Here is a 14,419-nt window from a genome sequence, read left to right as displayed (position 1 = left end):
ATTAGATTTATGAAAATAGTCCAAGGGATGGCAGAATAGGTTACTAAATCCCACAAAATGTACTTGTTAGCGCTTTAGTACAAACAATAACATGTACTTCATCAGACAAATCAATCCCAAGAAACCTTTCTTTAAATAGTGATACTTATTATTGCAATTAAACCTAATTAACTCTTAAAGTTATATGCATTTAATATGCAAAACCATAGTAATGTGTATGAAAAAAACAGCAAAAATAACAGTTCAGTATCATGCGTTCTAAAACCTAGTAAAAGCATGTATAAATATGTAAATATATGCATATGTATAAATACATATATATATATATATATATATATATATATATATATATATATATATATCTTCTTCTTCTTCTTCTTTCGGCTTTTCCCAGTTAGGGGTTGCCACAGCAGATCATCTGTCTGCTCATGATTGGCAGTGGAGTTCTACAGTGTCGAGTTGTCAGCCCAGTGCCCAACCTTCCACAGAAAGCACACGGACCACAAGCACGAAATTTAAATTCGCAAACATTTGAAACACATACAATACACACATACACAAACACACAGCTTCTCCTCAGAATCAAACAAATAAACTTACACTATATTTAAGCAGGGGGACAAGCCCCCCTGCACCCCCACACCCCCCTACTTATAATCTAACTCCAAGATCGCACAAACACACACACAAGACAAACTCACACCCACATATTACAGTCGCTCACACACACACCACAGTCACAACACACACTAAAGCCCCTCACAAACACACTTACACACACATACTTACCTGAACCTCAACACCAGAAGCACTAACTCAAAATCTCCGAACATCGTGATTATGAAATTCGCACTTCTGGTCTTGCGATCATCTGGTCTTATGGTGTTCTGGTCTCGGGATTCCGAGCGTCGGTAATATGGCCGTTCAGTCTTCCGTAGTGAACCCATATATACATATATATATATATATATATATATATATATATATATATATATAAATGAATAAATAAAAATATATACATAAATGTAAAACAAGGGCAATCATGCATACCTACATACTACCCTACATGTGTCTATTCTTATGAAAACTTAATTGCTATAAAAAACATTATTACATAAAGCTTTAAGCTTAAGAAGGCACTTAATAGAACAAAATTCATTAAGTCCTGGGAAAAATTGTGCATTAGTACATAGTTGCCATAATAATGCATATTCTTCCAATTTCAATTCCCAAGGGCCATCTCTATGATTCCTATTAACCTGCTCGATAATAGGAAACTCAAAGCTGTGTGTAGGAAATTCATTCATATGTTTGGCTAAAGCATTATTACAGTTCTTCTTATTAACATTGAAATTTGTATATTTAAAATGTACCCATATTGTAGTTACAGACTAGCTAACAAAGGGTAGATGCATTTTTATTTGTCTGCAGGACTGTATTAGATTTGGACTTCCCAGGTTAAACAATAAAAATAATGTCAATCCAGCTTTAGGAGACGAGTTTGCCATGTAGTTTGCTCATTAAAATTACCACAGAAAGGACACAAACTGATACCCCAAATAAAGCAAAACACTAGCCACTTCATAACCACAAAATGAACATGAGTCGGCAATAGAGAGGAAAAAGAAGATGATTTTTGAAAGAGTAAAATAAGCATTAGACAAAATGATAAATTAGGCAAAAATGTTGATTAAGTTGTTTTCTTCAATATGTGTTTTAATGTCTTGCGACAACTTATATCAGTCTCTGACATAGCAGTGACATGATGCCAAGTAGCATTATGGGTAAAGTATATAGCTGAAAATTGCTATCTATACAGGTGGCAATTGCCTCACACTACAGACTGTAAAGTTTTGAAATTAGGAGGCAAGAAGGGGTAATGTGTCCTCAGAGAGGTAAATAGTGCAATGAAGCTAGTGAGATATACAACATACCAAAGATTTGGCATTTATGAGCATTGCCATAGCTTGTAAATTCCAAGAACTGTGCTACATAAAGATACTTCACAGGTGTGATAAGAACATTAATCACAAAACTGACAATTGAACCAACTGCACTATGAGTGATCATGTGACCAGGGCACAACAGTATCCTGTGCAAGTCCACATGTGCATTCAAGCTACCTAATAATGCTACTTGGGATCATGTCACCGCTGTGTCAGGGACTGATATAAGTTGTTGCAAGACATTAAAACATCTGTATTGCTATCTGGGTACAGCAGGTACACAGGAAAGTGCCAAGTGATTTTATCACAAAACTGAAAAGTAAATAAAGGGATAGGGCCATCACACATGGAGAAGAACAAGCAGAAGTTTATATAGAAAGACAACAAGAAGGAAAAACTAGTATGGACATGGGGGGGGGTATTGTTTTCTAACAGGTGCTAAATTTTTGTTTTCTTGACGGTGGCTAGTTGGGGAAGATGGCATGTGGATTGTGAGGGTAGGTAGGATGGCATAGTGAAAGAAGTAGGGGTAGACAAACACAGAATGTAGACAAAGTCTGGCAGGGGAGGTAGTGACACATAGAGAAGGGTAATAAATGGAGAGAAGCAGACTAACTGAGGATGGACATCTGGAGATAGAATGGATTGAACTATACAAAAGTTACCAGGAGTGACTCAAAAGGATGGGGAACACAATGATAGGGATAAGGAGGGGTGGGCAAGGCCTACCAAGCCAGGTCTAAGGAACCCACCCAGAGGTTTGCAACCTCCATGGCTGAAATCATGTGTGCACTCCTCATCTGGTGGTGTGATGGTTGGGGCCAGCTGACTGCATGACTCTACAAGTCACATGAGGAGGTGCTCTAGGGTATTAATGAGGGCATACAGCCACTGATCTACAACATTTCTCACTGGTCACTGCACCTCACATGGTGTAAGTATAATGTCAAACTCAGGAAAAAATTTCTGCGGTGGAACTCCCATATAAATTGTATATCAAAAGAAGGAAAACATGAAAAGTTGCAAAAGATTCTTGAGCTCCTTCCTCAAGTCAATGCTAAAACATGTGAGCTAGGAACTTAAGAACATTATTATAACAAGTAAAGGAGAATGTGAACTTAAGGTTGCCACAGATACCAAAAGAAACTACAAATCCTTCTTTGGGTATGTCAGAAATTTATGGAATAATGTCCAGTCATGCACTAAGCTCACCCATAGCAACATTATGCATTCATATCCCAAGGATATATTAAATATTACAGCAGACAAACGTAGTGCTGTCTTTACTCTACCTACCCACATTGTTGCCCCAATATCCATGAAAATTTAGATTACCATGAAATAACTTTGGAACATATCTTAGAATCCCTTCAAGGTGCAAAATAATAATTTCATGGGATCAGATGACATACCAGAGTGCCTCCTCATTAATGCTAAATATACAGACCTGAGCATCTTCTTAAACTGTTCGGTCTCAGCCTATTTATAGGGTTTGCTCCTGATGCATGGAGAATAGCTCCAGTTACTCTGCTATACAAGGGTGGCCCCTCTATAGATCCAGGTAATCATAAATCAATCATCCTCATCAGCCTTATTTGCAAATCTGTGAAAACTACAATAGCAGTGGTCATTTATGCAAACATAGGCAATCTAACTGATCTAGACCCCAATCAGTTTGGTTTTGTGAAGGACAAGTCCTACCTCCTGAAACTAGTAAGCTTCTTTGAAAAGGTTGCAGAGGCTGTGAACTGTACTCACTCTCTGCACACTACTTATGCAGAACCAGTCAATGTTTTGATACCAATCCCACACTGGAATTATTGAAAAATTAGACAATTGTAATGTAAATTGACAATACAGCAGGCATGTCATGCACTAAACTACATACTGGTCATCCAACATATCATTAGCTGTGAACGTTGCTGGCATATCCTTCAATGTAAAATTGTAATGAGTGGTGTGCCACAGGGATCGGTGTTAGGCCCTCTCCTGTTTTGCATTTATTTAGCAGACATCCAAGTCAATATTCCAGAATTGCTGATAAATGCAAGCTCAGCACCATTATCCACTCATTCGCTGATACTAAACAGCAAAGAATGGAATATGCACATATCTGTTGGGCTGAAAACTGTCTAAAGTTAAATGCAAAAAATACAACATAGTAGAGTTCAGCAAAAAAGCTACTTCCACCCCATATGTTATAAATGGTACTTTTTAGAAAGACTGTCATGAGAGACCAGGGACCTCTTCATTTTTCTTCTCTTTTCTATTACTACCCCCTCTGTTAGCTATATTCTCTTTCCCCTCTCAACTATCTACTGTTAACTACTTATTGTACTATTACTCCCCACTCACCTGGAATTACCTAGAGCTCCTCTACAATCTGTAGCTTTCTGATTGTCTCTGGGATCTCATATTTTACTTGCTCTAACCCGCTCCATTCGCCCTATGGGCTCACTCCACTCCCCTACCCTACCCTCAATTACCACCCACCCCCCTGAGGTCCTACCCTTATACCTATCAAACCACACCCCTTCTCCATTTCACCTATCACAGTTGCACTTCCATCACATAATCTTCTCTATTTTCCCACCTTTTTTACCACCACTTCCTATCTCTCCCATCTCTCTCTCTTACCTTTCCTGATCACACCAACTCTACCACTGCACCTATAGTTATAGTTTATATCACTCAACCATAATCCACTTACAAATGATACTCATACTCACACTTCTACCTCCTTTAACTCTAGCCTACCTGTTAACCTCCTATGAGCACCCACTATATACAAACTTGCTATACCCTACTAAACAATCTACATCTTCTTCACTAGCCTCTCACACTGACCATTTCAACATTACATCCATACCCAACTATCTATTACCTAAATACCATAGGACAGCACACATTAGATATACCATCCCTAATTCCAGAAGATATCCATTTCTTCTCAGTAAATATATTAATAATAGATATCTAACACTACTCCACTCCCTAAAGGATGGAGATATTCATCCAAACCCTGGCCCAAACACCTCCATCACCACTCAACTCATTAACCCAAACCCCTCTGCCATTCACCCACTTAAAAATCCTCCAAACTCACTCTTAATAGCTCACCTCAACACACGTAGCATTAATAATAAAATAACACAACTCCGTGCTCTATTGGAATTCTACTCATTTGATATTATTTGTCTAACAGAAACTTGGTTAAAACCAGTAACAAAAGACAATGAAATTATATCACCTGGTTACAACATCATACAGCGTGACCGTGTAACCAAGAAAGGTGGTGGAGTAGCTGTTCTTTTCAAATCTGATTTTCAAATAACCATCTTTAACCAGAAACCTCCTCAAGACTCAAATGCTGAAATACTTATTACCAAGCTTCATCTGAACCCAGTCATATCTATCTATATTATCTGCATCTATGTTCCTCCAGGTAATAACATCACTACCATCAAAAACATCCTTTGTTGGTTATCTCTAAACCTTCCTCAAGAAACCATAATCCTAGGCGATTTTAACATTGATTGGAATTTTTGCAATAACAACTGCCCCTCTAGCCATATTAATCTCTATGGGTTTACCCAAACTATTACCTCCCCTACTAGAATAAACAAGACTAATAAGAAAGAAAGCACCTTAGATTGGATACTTATTAATAATCAACCCCAGACTTATGAAGCCGGAACCCTCCCTGACGACATAAGCAACCACTCACTAACCTACATTATCAGGCTCAAAACCAATCCACCCATTCAACCCATATTTAGGGCAATTAGAACCAAGAAAAAATTCAACTTAGATATTCCTAAGAGAACTTAAAGAATGTAATTGGTCTCCCTTAAAACGCCTTTCTCTTGATGAAGCTGTTGATTACTTTAATACTCATTTCCTAAACATACTCAACCACCATGCTCCTACCCGCTCTATCAGGATAAGAACTAAATCTGCTCCATGGCTTACTAAGGAAACCAAGCAAAAAATCCATCTCAGAAATAAATACTGGAATAAATCACACTTAAATAAAACCCTGCTGACATCCAAAACTTCAAACAACTGAGAAATGAAACAAAAAAAGCTATATTGTCCGATAAAAAAACTATTACCTACAATCTCAGCAGACCCACCATAATAAACCACAAAAGATCTGGACAAGTATTAATCAGTTATTACATCCAGGTCAATCTATCACACCTAACCCTCAAGGCACTGACAAAGATAATCCTAAACAAACTGCTAACACGTTTAACACCTTTTTCACCAAAGCAATTCAAACTCTTGCCTGTCAGCTCTCTCCTCAAAACATAACAACATGTGATTCTGACTCTAACCCACCACCTCAATTTCTCTTCCAACCTGTCCCAACAACATTTATTCTCACCCTTATTCAAAAACTGAAACCATGCACTCCTTCTGCTGACCAACTACCTGCAGAATACCTACAGTTAGCAGCCAAATCTATTGCTTACCCCATCTCCATTCTCATCAATAGAACCATCACTGAAGGATATATCCCCAAACTTTGGAAAGTCTCTCATATTATTCCCTTCATAAGGGGGGAGACTCCACTGAATTCTCCAACTATCGTCCCATAGCCCTACTTTCTCCTTTATCTAAGATCATGGAAAGATGTATCCACAGGCAATTGCTAGACCACCTTCTCCATAATAACCTGCTTTCCAACTCCCAACATGGGTTCCGACCTTCCGTTAGCACAACTACTGCCCTCCTTTCCTTTATTGACACTATCAACAAAAAACGTAATCTTAGCATGCTCTCCTCTGCACTTTTCATAGACCTGTCCAAGGCTTTTGACATGGTAAATCACACTATACTCATAAACATTCTCAAATCTCTGTCTCTCAACCCACTAGCTTTAAAATGGTTCCATTCCTACTTAAATAACAGACATTAAGCTGTGCTCTGGAACAACATTCTTTCTACCCATCTACCTGTTAATATTGGTGTCCCTCAAGGGTCCATACTGGGCCCTCTCCTGTTTTCTATATTCATCAATGACCTTCACCAAGTAGTTCCCCAAGCTACATGTATACAATACGCTGATGACTCCACACTTATATGCTCAGCCACATCTGTATCAGAACTTCACTCCCTTTCTCAAGACATATTTAACTCTGTAGAACTATGGTTTACAAAATGCTGTCTCCTATTAAACCCTAAAAAAACTTAACTTCTCCTTTTTACACCTACCAATAAATCTCCCCCAATAGACTTCACTGTATCAACCAATAATGATACACACATATCCCAAGATCTAACTACCAAACTGCTAGGTATCACCATAGACAATAACCTAAACTTTGATGCCCATATCAACAACATTCTGAAAACTACTAATAAAAAATAGGCTATCTTTATAGGATCAAATCCTTCCTCACTCCTGCAACTAGAATAACTATTGCCCACACCCATCTAATCTCCACCCTTCTTTATGCCTCACCCATATTTACCAATCTGTCAAAAAATAACCTATACAGAACACACCACTGTATTAATCTAAAGAATCTAGGGTGGCTTGAATTACAGCAGCAGCTGAAATTTAATCAACTGGCCATCATCCACAAAATACTTTATCAGCCTGCCAAAACACCCAACCTATCTAACATTATTCACCCCTATGATAACCTGAAGTCCCTAAGATCTTCACAAAATTTCTTGTATATATCAATAAATCAAACAATAGAGCTGGAGGCTCTCTTTTTTCTAATTCTATTGGAAAAACCTGGAACCTACTTCCCTCTGAACTTACCACACTTCCCTCTATTACTCTGTTTAAAAATAAACTTAAGCTCTTCCTGAAAACACATTGGATGTGCCCCTGTACTAAACCTGACTGACCAACTTACCCCTTATTACTTGAATCAACCTTACCTTCTCATCTCTGAAACTGTTTCATCTTAACAACCTTTATGCTTCCTCTCCATCATAGTCTTACTTATTACTCAATTCTCTAACAAGTGTAACATATTACTTCTAGATGTATTACTTAACTGCTTCTCCATTTCACTCTCCTTTATCTTCCTTTCTTATCTACATCTATACTATATTTTCTTTATTTTCTTAGCTAGTATTCTTTAGCAACAATTAAATGTAACTTCATATTAATTATACTAAGTCTAGTCAAATATGTGTAGCCTTTTTTATATATCTTTATAAATTTCCACCTCATATTATTTCTGTTTTCTTTATGGAAAATGTATTTGCATTCTAAATATGTACTTCTGTAGATGTGAACTTTATTTGGAATGTGTGGAGCTTTTCTCCCCGGGCCTCTACTGAAAATGGACATATATCCAGCTAGACTAGCCCGGTCAACAAATGTAAAATAAATAAATAAAATACTTATGTGGGCAACTTTCATTTGCTCATGGTGTTTTCACCATAGTCAGGAAATCCTTCTATGTGACCCAGTTGATTACAAGGGGAATATTTTCTAGAGGCAAAGAAGTCATCCTACCCCTGTATTCTTCTCTTACTAGAGTTGTATTTGAATACAATACCCCTTTAGGATGTATAAATCCAAGCATGTTACTCAACTGGAAAAGTCACAAAGATTTCTAACAAAAAAAGTAAAGGCCTTAAATCCTTCAACCATCCTGAAGCATTACGATGGCTCTCCTTATATTCAGTAGCCTAGCGGTGGCTCCAAAGTGACTTATGTTGAGCTTTTCAAGCCATGAAAGACCGTATCCTATTTGACCTCCCATTTCTTTTTAAAATCAATGCCTCTAAAAACACTGATATTAGAAATTTAAACCTACACCAAAACATAAACAAGACTCATCGGAAGTACAGATTCCTAACACAAAATATTTGCAGCAAATGGAATACGTTGTCACTATGCATTAAACAAACTGCTACTCTTGCTACTTTTGAGGCTAGTTTTGATGACTAGATGGGAAGACTCAGATTTACACCAGGGTTGTCATGTAAGGCCTAACCTGATTTGACAGGCAAGCAATATTATGTGCTTTACATGGTTGGCAAGAACTTCTACATTTGCCTGCTTAAAGGTGTACAAGGCTATGCATGTTATGGCCCTGTGATGACTTGCCTAGTATTATTTATATGTTCTTATGTTCCTATGAATTGTTAGACTATAACAGCACATAGGGTTGTGGCTACTCTAAGGGTGCTGGGGGCAATATAGAAGAAAGTGTTGGCTGACATAGACTGACATGCATAAAAACACTGATTAACATATGCAACCCACACATGTATGCACCCCATCATGGCACCAGAGGAAGAGTAATGACTGGAGATTTCACCACACAGGAGACAGAGGTGTTAGTGCAGGTCTTACATACACATAATCATGAGTAACTTTGAAAAGAGTAGAACCGACAGGATATGTGACAGGGGCTGGTGCAGGACATCACTGCAGTGAGTGACCATAATAGGACAATACAACAAGTGTGTCATAGGATCACCACTGTATTACTGCATGCCAGTAGCAAAGCACAGGAAATAACCACACACAGGCTGACCACTGGGAGTAAACCACCAAAACAGAGGCATCTCATACAGATAAAATAATTCCTGGTATCAGTCAGAGAATCTTCATAGCTGGCGTTAGTTTGCATATCAGCTGAGAGATAGTTACTAGCACCTGTGAATGCATAGATGCATTTATGTAATTCAGGGACTCCAGGGATGCAACACTGAAGACCTATATCTGAAAGAAAAGATGTACCAACATGTTACGTATTTGGAATCTAGCAGTCTGTAACACTGAAGACCTATATCTGAAAGAAAAGATGTACCAACATGTTACGTATTTGGAATCTAGCAGTCTGTATGGAATGTGAAGGTGGGAGCCACAAATGCATTCCTGCAATGCCACTGGTATGTTACCAGTATGCATTCAGAGGTTCCAGGGGACTCAGCACAAGAGGTCAGAATATACCTGATGTCACCAGTGTTACCAGTGGCCAGCCATGTTGGCAACATGCACATTGCACAGTTTGTTGAAACGGTGACACTGCTGACACATTGATACAACAAAAAGCACACCCACATCACCCGCAAACAAGGTAGCTGTGGAGGGGATGGGTGAACCTCTAGTATCATGCATTGCAGTGAATTTCTACCCCATTCATGTTAGTCCCACCCCTGCTGCACAGATGTCACCACCTCAGACAGTATGAGGGGGCCACACTGTGTATGTGCACACAGTGTAGGGGAGAGTAATGTCGGTGGCTGTCTTTACCATGAATTTTGGACTTTCCCATGCCAGGATGTTACCTTTGCATCAAGCAGTGGATATACAAGTAAATGATCAAGGTGTAATGGTAATTACTTACAGCTTCTCAGACATGAGTGTGCTGTAAGGTCTGCAACTGCTGCAAGGACTGTGAAACATTCTGCAACACTTGCGGAGTGAGACAACATAAAGAGATCTGGAAAAGACATACCTGTAAGGGTAGAGTTGACTTAGCTGTCACACATTGATGCATGCATGCAAGCAAATGCAAGTAATCAGTCGCTATGGCCATACTAGAAGACAAATGTTCCCTGCATGATCACATGACAGACTTATGCAGATGGATTATACTTATCCAGAAATGGATTTTCATTTCTAAAAATGATGTTCCCCCTACTTTTCCTTCCCCGGATTTATGACCCGATAATATTGTTTAAAATCTCAACTTCCTTGTTTCTCTAATGCTGAGTTTACTGTAAGATACTGCTAGAAGCATACTGAATGAAAATCCTTTACTATAAGATTTTATAAGTTCCTCTTCTTTCTTATGAAGCAATAACTCCTGCTTATATCTCACCTGCCAGTTTCTAAATCTTTACTGTTGATATCTGTTTACTGAGCCCCACAAACTGCAGAATTTCAGGTAACAGCTTGCAGACTCCAGACCTAGGACAGCAGTCATATGGGAAGTAGGAAGAAAGCTTATAATCAGAATGTCTGAGACCACTGGCTTTACCACCCAACAACCCCTACAACTCTCCTTAAGTAGGTGCACAGAAAACTGTTTCCCTTTTCTCCAAATATATCCGAAATGTTTTACCCACAACTTTGAAAAGTTGACATTATAATTTAAAACATATATCTTTCCTCGTGCACTCAAGGAAGAGTGAATATCAGCAGAATCATTAGTTTCATTCCCATACATATCAGTCATTTTCCAGTGTAGGAGAAATGACATATGAGAGAAAATATACTGCAGAATTTCCAACATATCATCGATAAAAAACTAACTTATCCCTTTGTAATGTCAATATCTTTGTAATATCAACCTATTATTTGTTACTTGTCCTCTTCCTAAACTTCCAATATTGCAAAACACAAGAAGCTACATTTATGCAAAAGTACCTCTCGTGATCATATTAAATATGATTGATATATATATATATAGATATATATATAAGTGACTGAATTATAATAATAACAAGCTTTGAATGTTGCATGCACCAATACACTCAGTAAAAGCACTGAAGAGTAAAACTGCTACAAATTGCTAGCTAAACAGAAAATGTGTCCACTGTGATATATTGCGATAATTCATAGGTTCATAGGTACTTACTAGGCTATTGATCTGTGAAGATCTTTAGAAGCCTAGCCATACATTCTCATAAAGTTTCTAGCCCTTATATTTTAAGTACAAATAACCCGGAGAGCAAAACATTTACAAGTTGCCCCTCTCCTTAAGGAACAAGGGTGCTAAAAAAGGTATGAATTTATGTTTACCCATCCATTCATCCAGCTAACATTTGAATACTATAAGAGAAGAACTTTGCTTTATGTGCAGAGGAAGAAGATTCCAAAGTGGCACTGTGTGTGATAGATACCTCTCCCTCCATCATGTCCTACATATGTTGCAAAACTGATTTAGATCTCTAAAGTGAGTATTTATGCCTTGATGGACTTGCAAATGTGTGGTATTTCTAACAGAATATGGTCAATTCAAGCTGAATGTGAGACAGAGATAGCCTCTCAATAGCCTTTATTAAATGGAGAAGATGGACAGGACTAGTTTTTACGATTTAGGCCTTTAATTTTCATAGTAAGAAAGCATTGTGAATGTTCAGTTCTGTCAAATGTTTGGATGCATACTGAAAGATGCAGCATATTCAATGACTGGCCTTATGAGTGCAGAATAAAGTGGAGAGATTATATCCCAGGACCTTGAACCTCTGCCCTTAGTAATAGTCTGTTTATTGAAAAATAACTTCTTTACAATAGTAAATACATGGTAATCGAAGGAAAGGTTTATTGTCTACATAGGTTTCCAGGTCCATAAGCTCTTGATCAATTTTCATGGGTGTGTTATCAAAGTGATAGTTACAAAGGGCCTCTTATTTGCTGATGAATACTATTATATGTTTCTTGGCATTCACTTTAGTCTATGAGTTTGCCTTCAGTTAAGGGTTTGGGAAAGGCCGTCTTCTAGGATCTTGGTGACTTCTGGGGAGTTTATGATTGCACCAAGTTTACAGTAATCTGCAAACTACGGCAACTGTAAGCCCTTAATTGTACCTTTGACCTCCAAGAAGTAACCAAAGAGGAATGGCTCAATGGCTGAACTCCTGGGTTATATCACTATTAACAGGACTTTTAGAGGAGTTAAAGCAGCCAACCTTAATTTCCTGGGTTCTATTTGTGACTCGGCTAGAGCTAGTATACACATTTTAATCACACTTCTCTGTAATATGTAGTGTGTTTCCCTTTTAAAATAAAATCAGTCTGGCCAGCTTCACAGTTTCAAGAGCTGGAAGTTTATTTACAAACTGAAACATAATAAGAGAATAAACCGAAGAAAAAAGTCCCTCATACCTAATCTTACATAAATGCATTATACAAAAGTACATAGCAAGATTAAAAAACAACTGGCATACAAATAATCAGCACTTAACACAGTTTGGTCTTTTTTCTTCCAGAACTGATTCTTACAAGGCAGGATATATCAGCAATGAGCAGCTGCCTGATTATTCTTCTAGCTCCAGGAAAAGGTCCTCCACACATATACCTCTTCAGAAGCTTCTCTGCAGGCCCTGTCTACCCAGAAGTCTTGTATCTGGAATCTGCCTAATTCACCTGAGGCTATCTCTGAGGTTCATCTCATGAAGACTCCTTAGCCTTCTCAAAGGAATGTCCCACAGTGTCTTCAGTGCACAAAAGTACTGATCTGTCATTTTACAGACTCTGTGGGTTTTCTTCTACAGGTTGCATTATAGACTAAACTACATACTCCACCAAAACTCCGTCTTGGGAACTTCTTATAGGCAGTTTAACCCATTAAAGTATGTTTCTACACCTTAATATATCACTTATCTCCCTTAAACTCAGACATTGTAGATAACATTCTCTAGTTTTAGAAACAAACTCTGCTCTTCAGCAGTTTATTAGAGCTTTTTAGTACATTTGTAGTTAGAATTATCTCCATCAAACCAAGTTTTAACTTCCTTATAATATACAGTTCTCAGCTACTTGTCTTAGGCAAAATTCTGAATTTATTAGTGAAAGTGACTTTGAAGAAATAACTTTGTGGATCGGTTGTTTAGTTTACTGGTGTTTCCAAAATTCATCAATATTGATAACCCAGTGGTATGGCATAGATTGATAAAATCATGATTATGATGCAGATGATTTGAATTAGATTTGTGGCTCAGGCATCTGAGGTGCTGATAGGAAAATGGCCACGTCCGTCCTGTGGGGGAATGAGAGACATGGGTGCTGTTGGGCCACACTGTTGTAATTTGATTTCCCTGGACGAGACCAGGGAAACAACCATGTGGTGCTTCTGAGGGCAGGTGGAGCATCCTGGTGATGCCAGCCATTTATGGAACTGAGGAGTGGTTTACTGAATATGTCATCACACGTACTTCCCACAGGGAGGTACTGGACACATGGGTAGGAGAAGTATGTAAGACAATATTAGCCCATTACAAAGGTAATTAACATCTATCCTGTACCATGCAGATAAATTAGTGTGCAGAAAAGTATTAAATCCCCACACCAAGAATCCCATGCATTTCTACATACATTATTCCACCTTTGTTCACCTCTAATTAACTCATTCCATGATACATCATATATTAAGGCAGGTTGCACACTTCTATCTATTGGTAATACCAGGAACATTAAAGAAGCATGCCTATGAGCTTGTGCCATTGGCATAGAGGGGTAAAGCTCTGCCTATGTTTTAGGCAACATGTGTTCAGTTAGAGGCTCTGACACTTGATGACACAGATGGGAAGGATGTGTATTCCCATCCTGTGGGGGACATAGTCTTAGAAGCACCATTGCATTTGATTTCTCACAAAGACTGGGAACTTGGGAAGGCTATTGAAATGAAGAGGGAAGGGTTCAGGCAGAGGTGCACATGGAGTTGTGGACAAGATGCAACAAACATATTGTATGCTATTCACCACTGGAGATGGGAGGAGAGCATGCAAGAGTTGAGAAATTGGGTATCTCTCCAGCAGCA

Source organism: Protopterus annectens, chromosome 3.part0, assembly GCF_019279795.1.
Source record: "Protopterus annectens isolate FY-2018-M chromosome 3.part0, PAN1.0, whole genome shotgun sequence".
In the NCBI taxonomy this organism is placed as follows: Eukaryota; Metazoa; Chordata; order Ceratodontiformes; family Protopteridae; genus Protopterus; species Protopterus annectens.
Note: the sequence above shows the minus strand (reverse complement) of the source record.